Consider the following 14,936-nt stretch of genomic DNA (forward strand, 5'->3'; position numbering starts at 1 on the left):
AGTTTTAACGTGGTGTCATTCTGGTCTAAAAGCACAATGTTTTGAATAGGAATGAATTCTGCGCATGTGCGTGAACTCGACTCCTAAAATTTCTCTTGAATATAGAAATATTTTGGCAATAAATTATATTTTAGTAGTATAAGATTTGGAAAAGTTCGTAGTAAGTGTGGGAATAAAGGATAAAAATATCTAAATAAATTTAAGAAAAAGAAAAGTAAAAAATATTTAAAACGTTCTCATTTTCGATACTCGAACTGAAGACTAGCAAAAATAGGTGGCTCTTGCTGCCGATCTGGCCATGACGCTTCGTCCCCTGAAATCGTCTGAATGGTCTAAGACTCTCATTATGATTATCCACTAAAAGTTTTAACATGGTGTCATTCTGGTCTAAAAGCACAATCTTTTGAATAGGAATGAATTCTGCGCATGTGCGTGAACTCGACTCCTAAAATTTCTCTTGAATATAGAAATAATTTGACATAAAATGTTATTTTAGTAGTATAAGATTTGGAAAAGTTCGTAGTAAGTGTGGGAATAAAGGATAAAAATATCAAAAAAAAATGTAAAAAAAAGAAAAGAAGAATATATTTATAAAGTTCTCAGTTTCGAGACTCGAACTGAAGACCAGCAAAACTAGACTGCTCGTGCTGCCGATCTGGCCACGAAGCTTCGTACCTGCGGCGCGTCTGAATGGTCTAAGACTCTCATTATGATTATCCACTAAAAGTTTTAACGTGGTGTCATTCTGGTCTAAAAGCACAATGTTTTGAATAGGAATGAATTCTGCGCATGTGTGTGAACTCGACTCCTAAAATTTCTCTTGAATATAGAAATATTTTGACATAAAATTTTATTTCAGTAGTATAAGATTTGGAAAAGTTCGTAGTAAGTGTGGGAATAAAGGATAAAAATATCTAAAAAAAATGTAAAAAAAAGAAAAGAAAAATATATTTAAAAAGTTCTCAGTTTCGAGACTCGAACTGAAGACCAGCAAAACTAGATGGCTCGTGCTGCCGATCTGGCCACGAAGCTTCGTACCCGCATCGCGTGTGAATGGTCTAAGACTCTCATTATGATTATCCACTAAAAGTTTTAACGTGGTGTCATTCTTGTCCAAAAGCACAATGTTTTGAATAGGAATGAATTCTGCGCATGTGCGTGAACTCGACTCCTAAAATTTCTCTTGAATATAGAAATATTTTGACATAAAATTTTATTTTACTAGTATAAGATTTGGAAAAGTACGTAGTAAGTGTGGGAATAAAGGATAAAAATATCTAAAAAAAATGTTAAAAAAAGAAAAGAAAAATATATTTATAAAGTTCTCAGTTTCGAGACTCGAACTGAAGACCAGCAAAACTAGACGGCTCGTGCTGCCGATCTGGCCACGAAGCTTCGTACCTGCAGCGCGTCTGAATGGTCTAAGACTCTCATTATGATTATCCACTAAAAGTTTTAACGTGGTGTCATTCTGGTCTAAAAGCACAGTGTTTTGAATAGGAATGAATTCTGCGCATGTGCGTGAACTCGACTCCTAAAATTTATCTTGAATATAGAAATATTTTGACATAAAATTTTATTTTAGTAGTATAAGATTTGGAAAAGTTCGTAGTAAGTGTGGGAATAAAGGATAAAAATATCTAAAAAAAATATAAAAAAAAAAGAAAAATATATTTAAAAAGTTCTCAGTTACGAGACTCGAACTGAAGACCAGCAAAACTAGATGGCTCGTGCTGCCGATCTGGCCACGAAGCTTCGTACCCGCAGCGCGTCTGAATGGTCTAAGACTCTCATTATGATTATCCACTAAAAGTTTTAACGTGGTGTCATTCTGGTCTAAAAGCACAATCTTTTGAATAGGAATGAATTCTGCGCATGTGCGTGAACTCGACTTCTAAAATTTCTCTTGAATATAGAAATATTTTGACATAAAATTTTATTTTACTAGTATAAGATTTGTAAAAGTTCGTAGTAAGTGTAGGAATAAAGGATAAAAATATCTAAAAAAAATGTAAAAAAAAGAAAAGAAAAATATATTTAAAAAGTTCTCAGTTACGAGACTCGAACTGAAGACCAGCAAAACTAGATGGTTCGTGCTGCCGATCTTTTCACGAAGCTTCGTACCCGCAGCGCGTCTGAATGGTCTAAGACTCTCATTATGATTATCCACTAAAAGTTTTAACGTGGTGTCATTCTGGTCTAAAAGCACAATGTTTTGAATAGGAATGAATTCTGCGCATGTGCATGAACTCGACTCCTAAAATTTCTCTTGAATATAGAAATATTTTGACATAAAATTTTATTTTAGTAGTATAAGATTTGGAAAAGTTCGTAGTAAGTGTGGGAATAAAGGATAAAAATATCTAAAAAAAATGTAAAAAAAAGAAAAGAAAAATATATTTAAAAAGTTCTCAGTTTCGAGACTCGAACTGAAGACCAGCAGAACTAGATGGCTCGTACTGCCGATCTGGCCACGAAGCTTCGTACCCGCAGCGCGTCTGAATGGTCTAAGACTCTCATTATGATTATCCACTAAAAGTTTTAACGTGGTGTCATTCTTGTCCAAAAGCACAATGTTTTGAATAGGAATGAATTCTGCGCATGTGCGTGAACTCGACTCCTAAAATTTCTCTTGAATATAGAAATATTTTGACATAAAATTTTATTTTACTAGTATAAGATTTGGAAAAGTACGTAGTAAGTGTGGGAATAAAGGATAAAAATATCTAAAAAAAATGTTAAAAAAAGAAAAGAAAAATATATTTATAAAGTTCTCAGTTTCGAGACTCGAACTGAAGACCAGCAAAACTAGACGGCTCGTGCTGCCGATCTGGCCACGAAGCTTCGTACCTGCAGCGCGTCTGAATGGTCTAAGACTCTCATTATGATTATCCACTAAAAGTTTTAACGTGGTGTCATTCTGGTCTAAAAGCACAGTGTTTTGAATAGGAATGAATTCTGCGCATGTGCGTGAACTCGACTCCTAAAATTTATCTTGAATATAGAAATATTTTGACATAAAATTTTATTTTAGTAGTATAAGATTTGGAAAAGTTCGTAGTAAGTGTGGGAATAAAGGATAAAAATATCTAAAAAAAATATAAAAAAAAAAGAAAAATATATTTAAAAAGTTCTCAGTTACGAGACTCGAACTGAAGACCAGCAAAACTAGATGGCTCGTGCTGCCGATCTGGCCACGAAGCTTCGTACCCGCAGCGCGTCTGAATGGTCTAAGACTCTCATTATGATTATCCACTAAAAGTTTTAACGTGGTGTCATTCTGGTCTAAAAGCACAATCTTTTGAATAGGAATGAATTCTGCGCATGTGCGTGAACTCGACTTCTAAAATTTCTCTTGAATATAGAAATATTTTGACATAAAATTTTATTTTACTAGTATAAGATTTGTAAAAGTTCGTAGTAAGTGTAGGAATAAAGGATAAAAATATCTAAAAAAAATGTAAAAAAAAGAAAAGAAAAATATATTTAAAAAGTTCTCAGTTACGAGACTCGAACTGAAGACCAGCAAAACTAGATGGCTCGTGCTGCCGATCTTTTCACGAAGCTTCGCACCCGCAGCGCGTCTGAATGGTCTAAGACTCTCATTATGATTATCCACTAAAAGTTTTAACGTGGTGTCATTCTGGTCTAAAAGCACAATGTTTTGAATAGGAATGAATTCTGCGCATGTGCATGAACTCGACTCCTAAAATTTCTCTTGAATATAGAAATATTTTGACATAAAATTTTATTTTAGTAGTATAAGATTTGGAAAAGTTCGTAGTAAGTGTGGGAATAAAGGATAAAAATATCTAAAAAAAATGTAAAAAAAAGAAAAGAAAAATATATTTAAAAAGTTCTCAGTTTCGAGACTCGAACTGAAGACCAGCAGAACTAGATGGCTCGTACTGCCGATCTGGCCACGAAGCTTCGTACCCGCAGCGCGTCTGAATGGTCTAAGACTCTCATTATGATTATCCACTAAAAGTTTTAACGTGGTGTCATTCTGGTCTAAAAGCACAATCTTTTGAATAGGAATGAATTCTGCGCATGTGCGTGAACTCGACTTCTAAAATTTCTCTTGAATATAGAAATATTTTGACATAAAATTTTATTTTAGTAGTATAAGATTTGGAAAAGTTCTTAGTAAGTGTGGGAATAAAGGATAAAAATATCTTAAAAAAATGTAAAAAAAAGAAAAGAAAAATATATTGAAAATGTTCTCAGTTTCGAGACTCGAACTGAAGACCAGCAAAACTAGATGGCTCGTGCTGCCGATCTGGCCACAAAGCTTCGTACCCGCAGCGCGTCTGAATGGTCTAAGACTCTCATTATGATTATCCACTAAAAATTTTAACGTGGTGTCATTCTGGTCTAAAAGCACAATGTTTTGAATAGGAATGAATTCTGCGCATGTGCGTGAACTCGACTTCTAAAATTTCTCTTGAATATAGAAATATTTTGACATAAAATTTTATTTTACTAGTATAAGATTTGTAAAAGTTCGTAGTAAGTGTAGGAATAAAGGATAAAAGTATCTAAAAAAAATGTAAAAAAAAGAAAAGAAAAATATATTTAAAAAGTTCTCAGTTACGAGACTCGAACTGAAGACCAGCAAAACTAGATGGCTCGTGCTGCCGATCTTTTCACGAAGCTTCGTACCCGCAGCGCGTCTGAATGGTCTAAGACTCTCATTATGATTATCCACTAAAAGTTTTAACGTGGTGTCATTCTGGTCTAAAAGCACAATGTTTTGAATAGGAATGAATTCTGCGCATGTGCGTGAACTCGACTCCTAAAATTTCTGTTGAATATAGAAATATTTTGACATAAAATTTTATTTTAGTAGTATAAGTTTTGGAAAAGTTCTTAGTAAGTGTGGGAATAAAGGATAAAAATATCTTTAAAAAATGTAAAAAAAAGAAAAGAAAAATATATTGAAAAAGTTCTCAGTTTCGTGACTCGAACTGAAGACCAGCAAAACTAGATGGCTCGTGCTGCCGATCTGGCCACGAAGCTTCGTACCAGCAGCGCGTCTGAATGGTCTAAGACTCTCATTATGATTATCTACTAAAAGTTTTTACGTGGTGTCATTCTGGTCTAAAAGCACAATGTTCTGAATAGGAATGAATTCTGCGCATGTGCGTGAACTCGACTACTAAAATTTCTGTTGAATATAGAAATATTTTGACATAAAATTTTATTTTAGTAGTATAAGATTTGGAAAAGTTCTTAGTAAGTGTGGGAATAAAGGATAAAAATATCTTTAAAAAATGTAAAAAAAAGAAAAGAAAAATATATTGAAAAAGTTCTCAGTTTCGAGACTCGAACTGAAGACCAGCAAAAATAGATATCTCGTGCTACCGATCTGGCCACGAAGCTTCGTACCGGCAGCTCGTCTGAATGGTCTAAGACTCTCATTATGATTATCCACTAAAAGTTTTAAAGTGGTGTCATTCTGGTCTAAAAGCACAATGTTTTGAATAGGAACGAATTCTGCGCATGTGCGTGAACTCGACTCCTAAAATTTCTCTTGAATATAGAAATGTTTTGACATAAAATTTTATTTTACTAGTATAAGATTTGGAAAAGTTCTTAGTAAGTGTGGGAATAAAGGATAAAAATATCTTAAAAAATGTAAAAAAAAGAAAAGAAAAATATATTGAAAAAGTTCTCAGTTTCGTGACTCGAACTGAAGACCAGCAAAACTAGATGGCTCGTGCTGCCGATCTGGCCACGAAGCTTTATACCCGCAGCGCGTCTGAATGGTCTAGACTCTCATTATGATTATCCACTAAAAGTTTTAACGTGGTGTCATTCTGGACTAAAAGCACAATGTTTTGAATAGGAATGAATTCTGCGCATGTGCGTGAACTCGACTTCTAAAATTTCTCTTGAATATAGAAATATTTTGACATAAAATTTTATTTTAGTAGTATAAGATTTGGAATAGTTCGTAGTAAGTGTGGGAATAAAGGATAAAAATATTTTTAAAAAATGTAAAAAAAAGAAAAGAAAAATATATTTAAAAAGTTCTCAGTTTCGAGACTCGAACAGAAGATCAGCAAAACTAGATGGCTCGTGCTGCCGATCTTTTCACGAAGCTTCGTACCCGCAGCGCGTCTGAATGGTCTAAGACTCTCATTATGATTATCCACTAAAAGTTTTAACGTGGTGTCATTCTGGTCTAAAAGCACAATGTTTTGAATAGGAATGAATTCTGCGCATGTGCGTGAACTCGACTTCTAAAATTTCTCTTATATATAGAAACATTTTGACATAAAATTTTATTTTAGTAGTATAAGATTTGGAAAATTTCGTAGTAAGTGTGGGAATAAAGGATAAAAATATTTTTAAAAAATGTAAAAAAAGAAAAGAAAAATATATTTAAAAAGTTCTCAGTTTCGAGACTCGAACAGAAGACCAGCAAAACTAGATGGCTCGTGCTTCCGATCTTTTCACGAAGCTTCGTACCCGCAGCGCGTCTGAATGGTCTAAGACTCTCATTATGATTATCCACTAAAAGTTTTAACGTGGTGTCATTCTGGTCTAAAAGCACAATGTTTTGAATAGGAATGAATTCTGCGCATGTGCGTGAACTCGACTTCTAAAATTTCTCTTATATATAGAAACATTTTGACATAAAATTTTATTTTAGTAGTATAAGATTTGGAAAAGTTCGTAGTAAGTGTGGGAATAAAGGATAAAAATATCTAAGAAAAATGTAAAAAAAGAAAAGAAAAATATATTGAAAAAGTTCTCAATTTCGAGACTCGAACTGAAGACCAGCAAAACTAAATGGCTCGTGCTGCCGATCTGGCCACGAAGCTTCGTACCAGCAGCGCGTCTGAATGGTCTAAGACTCTCATTATGATTATCTACTAAAAGTTTTTACGTGGTGTCATTCTGGTCTAAAAGCACAATGTTTTGAATAGGAATGAATTCTGCGCATGTGCGTGAACTCGACTACTAAAATTTCTGTTGAATATAGAAATATTTTGACATAAAATTTTATTTTAGTAGTATAAGATTTGGAAAAGTTCTTAGTAAGTGTGGGAATAAAGGATAAAAATATCTTTAAAAAATGTAAAAAAAAGAAAAGAAAAATATATTGAAAAAGTTCTCAGTTTCGAGACTCGAACTGAAGACCAGCAAAACTAGATATCTCGTGCTACCGATGTGGCCACGAAGCTTCGTACCGGCAGCTCGTCTGAATGGTCTAAGACTCTCATTATGATTATCCACTAAAAGTTTTAAAGTGGTGTCATTCTGGTCTAAAAGCACAATGTTTTGAATAGGAACGAATTCTGCGCATGTGCGTGAACTCGACTTCTAAAATTTCTCTTGAATATAGAAATATTTTGACATAAAATTTTATTTTAGTAGTATAAGATTTGGAAAAGTTCGTAGTAAGTGTGGGAATAAAGGATAAAAATATTTTTAAAAAATGTAAAAAAAAGAAAGGAAAAATATATTTAGAAAGTTCTCAAGTTCGAGACTCGAACTCAAGACCAGCAAAACTAGATATCTCGTGCTGCCGATCTGGCCACGGAGCTTCGTACCGGCAGCGCGTCTGAATGGTCTAAGACTCTCATTATGATTATCCACTAAAAGTTTTAACGTGGTGTCATTCTGGTCTAAAAGCACAATGTTTCGAAAAGGAATGAATTCTGCGCATGTGCGTGAACTCGACACCTAAAATTTCACTTGAATATAGAAATATTTTGACATAAAAATTTATTTTAGTAGTATAAGATTTGGAAAAGTTCGTAGTAAGTGTGGGAATAAAGGATAAAAATATCTTAAAAAAATGTAAAAAAAAGAAAAGAAAAATATATTGAAAAAGTTCTCAGTTTCGAGACTCGAACTGAAGACCAGCAAAACTAGATGGATCGTGCTGCCGATCTGGCCACGAAGCTTCGTACCCGCAAGGCGTCTGAATGGTCTAAGACTCTCATTATGATTATCCAATAAAAAAATTAACGTGGTGTCATTCTGGTCTAAAAGCACAATGTTTTGAATAGAAATGAATTCTGCGCATGTGCGTGAACTCGACTCCTAAAATTTCTCTTGAATATAGAAATATTTTGACATAAAATTTTATTTTAGTAGTATAAGATTTGGAAAAGTTCGTAGTAAGTGTGGGAATAAAGGATAAAAATATTTTTAAAAAATGTAAAAAAAAGAAAAGAAAAATATATTTAAAAAGTTCTCAGTTTCGAGACTCGAACTGAAGACCAGCAAAACTAGATGGCTCGTGCTGCCGATCTGGCCACGAAGCTTCGTACCTGCAGCGCATCTGAATGGTCTAAGACTCTCATTATGATTATCAACTAAAAGTTTTAACGTGGTGTCATTCTGGTCTAAAAGCACAATGTTTTGAATAGGAATGAATTCTGCGCATGTGCGTGAACTCGACTCATAAAATTTCTCTTCAATATAGAAATATTTTGAATTAAAATTTTATTTTAGTAGTATAAGATTTGGAAAAGTTCGTAGTAAGTGTGGGAATAAAGGATAAAAATATCTAAGAAAAATGTAAAAAAAAGAAAAGAAAAATATATTTAAAAAGTTCTCAGTTTCGAGACTCGAACTGAAGACCAGCAAAACTAGATGGCTCCTGCTGCTGATCTGGCCACGAAGCGTCGTACCCGCAGCGCATCTGAATGGTCTAAGACTCTCATTATGATTATCAACTAAAAGTTTTAACGTGGTGTCATTCTGGTCTAAAAGCACAATGTTTTGAATAGAAATGAATTCTGCGCATGTGCGTGAACTCGACTCCTAAAATTTCTCTTGAATATAGAAATATTTTGACATAAAATTTTATTTTAGTAGTATAAGATTTGGAAAAGTTCGTAGTAAGTGTGGGAATAAAGGATAAAAATATCTAAAAAAAATGTAAAAAAAAGAAAAGAAAAATATATTTAAAAAGTTCTCAGTTTCGAGACTCGAACTGAAGACCAGCAAAACTGGATGGCTCCTGCTGCCGATCTGGCCACGAAGCGTCGTACCCGCAGCGCGTCTGAATGGTCTAAGACTCTCATTATGATTATCTACTAAAAGTTTTTACGTGGTGTCATTCTGGTCTAAAAGCACAATGTTTTGAATAGGAACGAATTCTGCGCATGTGCGTGAACTCGACTCCTAAAATTTCTCTTGAATATAGAAATGTTTTGACATAAAATTTTATTTTACTAGTATAAGATTTGGAAAAGTTCTTAGGAAGTGTGGGAATAAAGGATAAAAATATCTTAAAAAAATGTAAAAAAAAGAAAAGAAAAATATATTGAAAAAGTTCTCAGTTTCGTGACTCGAACTGAAGACCAGCAAAACTAGATGGCTCGTGCTGCCGATCTGGCCACGAAGCTTCATACCCGCAGCGCGTCTGAATGGTCTAAGACTCTCATTATGATTATCCACTAAAAGTTTTAACGTGGTGTCATTCTGGACTAAAAGCACAATGTTTTGAATAGGAATGAATTCTGCGCATGTGCGTGAACTCGACTTCTAAAATTTCTCTTGAATATAGAAATATTTTGACATAAAATTTTATTTTAGTAGTATAAGATTTGGAAAAGTTCGTAGTAAGTGTGGGAATAAAGGATAAAACTATTTTTAAAAAATGTAAAAAAAAGAAAAGAAATATATATTTAAAAAGTTCTCAAGTTCGAGACTCGAACTGAAGACCAGCAAAACTAGATATCTCGTGCTGCCGATCTGGCCACGGAGCTTCGTACCGGCAGCGCGTCTGAATGGTCTAAGACTCTCATTATGATTATCCACTAAAAGTTTTAACGTGGTGTCATTCTGGTCTAAAAGCACAATGTTTCGAATAGGAATGAATTCTGCGCATGTGCGTGAACTCGACTCCTAAAATTTCTCTTGAATATAGAAATATTTTGACATAAAAATTTATTTTAGTAGTATAAGATTTGGAAAAGTTCGTAGTAAGTGTGGGAATAAAGGATAAAAATATCTTAAAAAAATGTAAAAAAAAGAAAAGAAAAATATATTGAAAAAGTTCTCAGTTTCGAGACTCGAACTGAAGACCAGCAAAACTAGATGGATCGTGCTGCCGATCTGGCCACGAAGCTTCGTACCCGCAAGGCGTCTGAATGGTCTAAGACTCTCATTATGATTATCCACTAAAAAAATTAACGTGGTGTCATTCTGGTCTAAAAGCACAATGTTTTGAATAGGAATGAATTCTGCGCATGTGCGTGAACTCGACTCATAAAATTTCTCTTCAATATAGAAATATTTTGAATTAAAATTTTATTTTAGTAGTATAAGATTTGGAAAAGTTCGTAGTAAGTGTGGGAATAAAGGATAAAAATATCTAAGAAAAATGTAAAAAAAAGAAAAGAAAAATATATTTAAAAAGTTCTCAGTTTCGAGACTCGAACTGAAGACCAGCAAAACTAGATGGCTCCTGCTGCTGATCTGGCCACGAAGCGTCGTACCCGCAGCGCATCTGAATGGTCTAAGACTCTCATTATGATTATCAACTAAAAGTTTTAACGTGGTGTCATTCTGGTCTAAAAGCACAATGTTTTGAATAGAAATGAATTCTGCGCATGTGCGTGAACTCGACTCCTAAAATTTCTCTTGAATATAGAAATATTTTGACATAAAATTTTATTTTAGTAGTATAAGATTTGGAAAAGTTCGTAGTAAGTGTGGGAATAAAGGATAAAAATATTTTTAAAAAATGTAAAAAAAAGAAAAGAAAAATATATTTAAAAAGTTCTCAGTTTCGAGACTCGAACTGAAGACCAGCAAAACTAGATGGCTCGTGCTGCCGATCTGGCCACGAAGCTTCGTACCTGCAGCGCATCTGAATGGTCTAAGACTCTCATTATGATTATCAACTAAAAGTTTTAACGTGGTGTCATTCTGGTCTAAAAGCACAATGTTTTGAATAGGAATGAATTCTGCGCATGTGCGTGAACTCGACTCATAAAATTTCTCTTCAATATAGAAATATATTGACATAAAATTTTATTTTAGTAGTATAAGATTTGGAAAAGTTCGTAGTAAGTGTGGGAATAAAGGATAAAAATATCTAAAAAAAATGTAAAAAAAAGAAAAGAAAAATATATTTAAAAAGTTCTCAGTTTCGAGACTCGAACTGAAGACCAGCAAAACTGGATGGCTCCTGCTGCCGATCTGGCCACGAAGCGTCGTACCCGCAGCGCGTCTGAATGGTCTAAGACTCTCATTATGATTATCTACTAAAAGTTTTTACGTGGTGTCATTCTGGTCTAAAAGCACAATGTTTTGAATAGGAACGAATTCTGCGCATGTGCGTGAACTCGACTCCTAAAATTTCTCTTGAATATAGAAATGTTTTGACATAAAATTTTATTTTACTAGTATAAGATTTGGAAAAGTTCTTAGGAAGTGTGGGAATAAAGGATAAAAATATCTTAAAAAAATGTAAAAAAAAGAAAAGAAAAATATATTGAAAAAGTTCTCAGTTTCGTGACTCGAACTGAAGACCAGCAAAACTAGATGGCTCGTGCTGCCGATCTGGCCACGAAGCTTCATACCCGCAGCGCGTCTGAATGGTCTAAGACTCTCATTATGATTATCCACTAAAAGTTTTAACGTGGTGTCATTCTGGACTAAAAGCACAATGTTTTGAATAGGAATGAATTCTGCGCATGTGCGTGAACTCGACTTCTAAAATTTCTCTTGAATATAGAAATATTTTGACATAAAATTTTATTTTAGTAGTATAAGATTTGGAAAAGTTCGTAGTAAGTGTGGGAATAAAGGATAAAACTATTTTTAAAAAATGTAAAAAAAAGAAAAGAAATATATATTTAAAAAGTTCTCAAGTTCGAGACTCGAACTGAAGACCAGCAAAACTAGATATCTCGTGCTGCCGATCTGGCCACGGAGCTTCGTACCGGCAGCGCGTCTGAATGGTCTAAGACTCTCATTATGATTATCCACTAAAAGTTTTAACGTGGTGTCATTCTGGTCTAAAAGCACAATGTTTCGAATAGGAATGAATTCTGCGCATGTGCGTGAACTCGACTCCTAAAATTTCTCTTGAATATAGAAATATTTTGACATAAAAATTTATTTTAGTAGTATAAGATTTGGAAAAGTTCGTAGTAAGTGTGGGAATAAAGGATAAAAATATCTTAAAAAAATGTAAAAAAAAGAAAAGAAAAATATATTGAAAAAGTTCTCAGTTTCGAGACTCGAACTGAAGACCAGCAAAACTAGATGGATCGTGCTGCCGATCTGGCCACGAAGCTTCGTACCCGCAAGGCGTCTGAATGGTCTAAGACTCTCATTATGATTATCCACTAAAAAAATTAACGTGGTGTCATTCTGGTCTAAAAGCACAATGTTTTGAATAGAAATGAATTCTGCGCATGTGCGTGAACTCGACTCCTAAAATTTCTCTTGAATATAGAAATATTTTGACATAAAATTTTATTTTAGTAGTATAAGATTTGGAAAAGTTCGTAGTAAGTGTGGGAATAAAGGATAAAAATATCTAAGAAAAATGTAAAAAAAAGAAAAGAAAAATATATTTAGAAAGTTCTCAGTTTCGAGACTCGAACTGAAGACCAGCAAAACTAGATGGCTCGTGCTGCCGATCTGGCCACGAAGCTTCGTACCTGCAGCGCATCTGAATGGTCTAAGACTCTCATTATGATTATCAACTAAAAGTTTTAACGTGGTGTCATTCTGGTCTAAAAGCACAATGTTTTGAATAGGAATGAATTCTGCGCATGTGCGTGAACTCGACTCATAAAATTTCTCTTCAATATAGAAATATTTTGAATTAAAATTTTATTTTAGTAGTATAAGATTTGGAAAAGTTCGTAGTAAGTGTGGGAATAAAGGATAAAAATATCTAAGAAAAATGTAAAAAAAAGAAAAGAAAAATATATTTAAAAAGTTCTCAGTTTCGAGACTCGAACTGAAGACCAGCAAAACTAGATGGCTCCTGCTGCTGATCTGGCCACGAAGCGTCGTACCCGCAGCGCATCTGAATGGTCTAAGACTCTCATTATGATTATCAACTAAAAGTTTTAACGTGGTGTCATTCTGGTCTAAAAGCACAATGTTTTGAATAGAAATGAATTCTGCGCATGTGCGTGAACTCGACTCCTAAAATTTCTCTTGAATATAGAAATATTTTGACATAAAATTTTATTTTAGTAGTATAAGATTTGGAAAAGTTCGTAGTAAGTGTGGGAATAAAGGATAAAAATATTTTTAAAAAATGTAAAAAAAAGAAAAGAAAAATATATTTAAAAAGTTCTCAGTTTCGAGACTCGAACTGAAGACCAGCAAAACTAGATGGCTCGTGCTGCCGATCTGGCCACGAAGCTTCGTACCTGCAGCGCATCTGAATGGTCTAAGACTCTCATTATGATTATCAACTAAAAGTTTTAACGTGGTGTCATTCTGGTCTAAAAGCACAATGTTTTGAATAGGAATGAATTCTGCGCATGTGCGTGAACTCGACTCATAAAATTTCTCTTCAATATAGAAATATTTTGACATAAAATTTTATTTTAGTAGTATAAGATTTGGAAAAGTTCGTAGTAAGTGTGGGAATAAAGGATAAAAATATCTAAAAAAAAATGTAAAAAAAAAGAAAAGAAAAATATATTTAAAAAGTTCTCAGTTTCGAGACTCGAACTGAAGACCAGCAAAACTGGATGGCTCCTGCTGCCGATCTGGCCACGAAGCGTCGTACCCGCAGCGCGTCTGAATGGTCTAAGACTCTCATTATGATTATCTACTAAAAGTTTTTACGTGGTGTCATTCTGGTCTAAAAGCACAATGTTTTGAATAGGAATGAATTCTGCGCATGTGCGTGAACTCGACTCCTAAAATTTCTCTTCAATATAGAAATATTTTGACATAAAATTTTATTTTAGTAGTATAAGATTTGGAAAAGTTCGTGGTAACTGTGGGAATAAAGGATAAAAATATCTAAGAAAAATGTAAAAAAAAAGAAAAGAAAAATATATTTAAAAAGTTCTCAGTTTCGAGACTCGAACTGAAGACCATCAAAACTAGATGGCTCCTGCTGCCGATCTGGCCACGAAGCGTCGTACCCGCAGCGCGTCTGAATGGTCTACAACTCTCATTATGATTATCCACTAAAAGTTTTAACGTGGTGTCATTCTGGTCTAAAAGCACAATGTTTTGAATACGACTGAATTCAGCGCATGTGCATGAACTCGACTCCTAAAATTTCTGTTGAATATAGAAATATTTTGACATAAAATTTTATTTTACTAGTATAAGATTTGGAAAAGTTCGTAGTAAGTGTGGGAATAAAGGATAAAAATATCTAAAAAAAATGTAAAAAAAGAAAAGAAAAATATATTGAAAAAGTTCTCAGTTTCGAGACTCAAACTGAAGACCAGCAAAACTAGATGGCTCGTACTGCCGATCTGGCCACGAAGCTTCGTACCCGCATCGCGTGTGAATGGTCTAAGACTCTCATTATGATTATCCACTAAAAGTTTTAACGTGTTGTCATTCTTGTCCAAAAGCACAATGTTTTGAATAGGAATGAATTCTGCGAATGTGCGTGAACTCGACTCCTAAAATTTCTCTTGAATATAGAAATATTTTGACATAAAATTTTATTTTACTAGTATAAGATTTGGAAAAGTTCGTAGTAAGTGTGGGAATAAAGGATAAAAATATCTAAAAAAAATGTAAAAAAAAAAAAGAAAAATATATTTAAAAAGTTCTCAGTTACGAGACTCGAACTGAAGACCAGCAAAACAAGATGGCTCGTGCTGCCGATCTGGCCACGAAGCTTCGTACCTGCAGCGCGTCTGAATTGTCTAAGACTCTCATTATGATTATCCACTAAAAGTTTTAACGTGGTGTCATTCTGGACTAAAAGCACAATGTTTTGAATAGGAATGAATTCTGCG

This window comes from Argiope bruennichi, chromosome X2 (assembly GCF_947563725.1).
Source record: "Argiope bruennichi chromosome X2, qqArgBrue1.1, whole genome shotgun sequence".
NCBI lineage: Eukaryota > Metazoa > Arthropoda > Arachnida > Araneae > Araneidae > Argiope > Argiope bruennichi.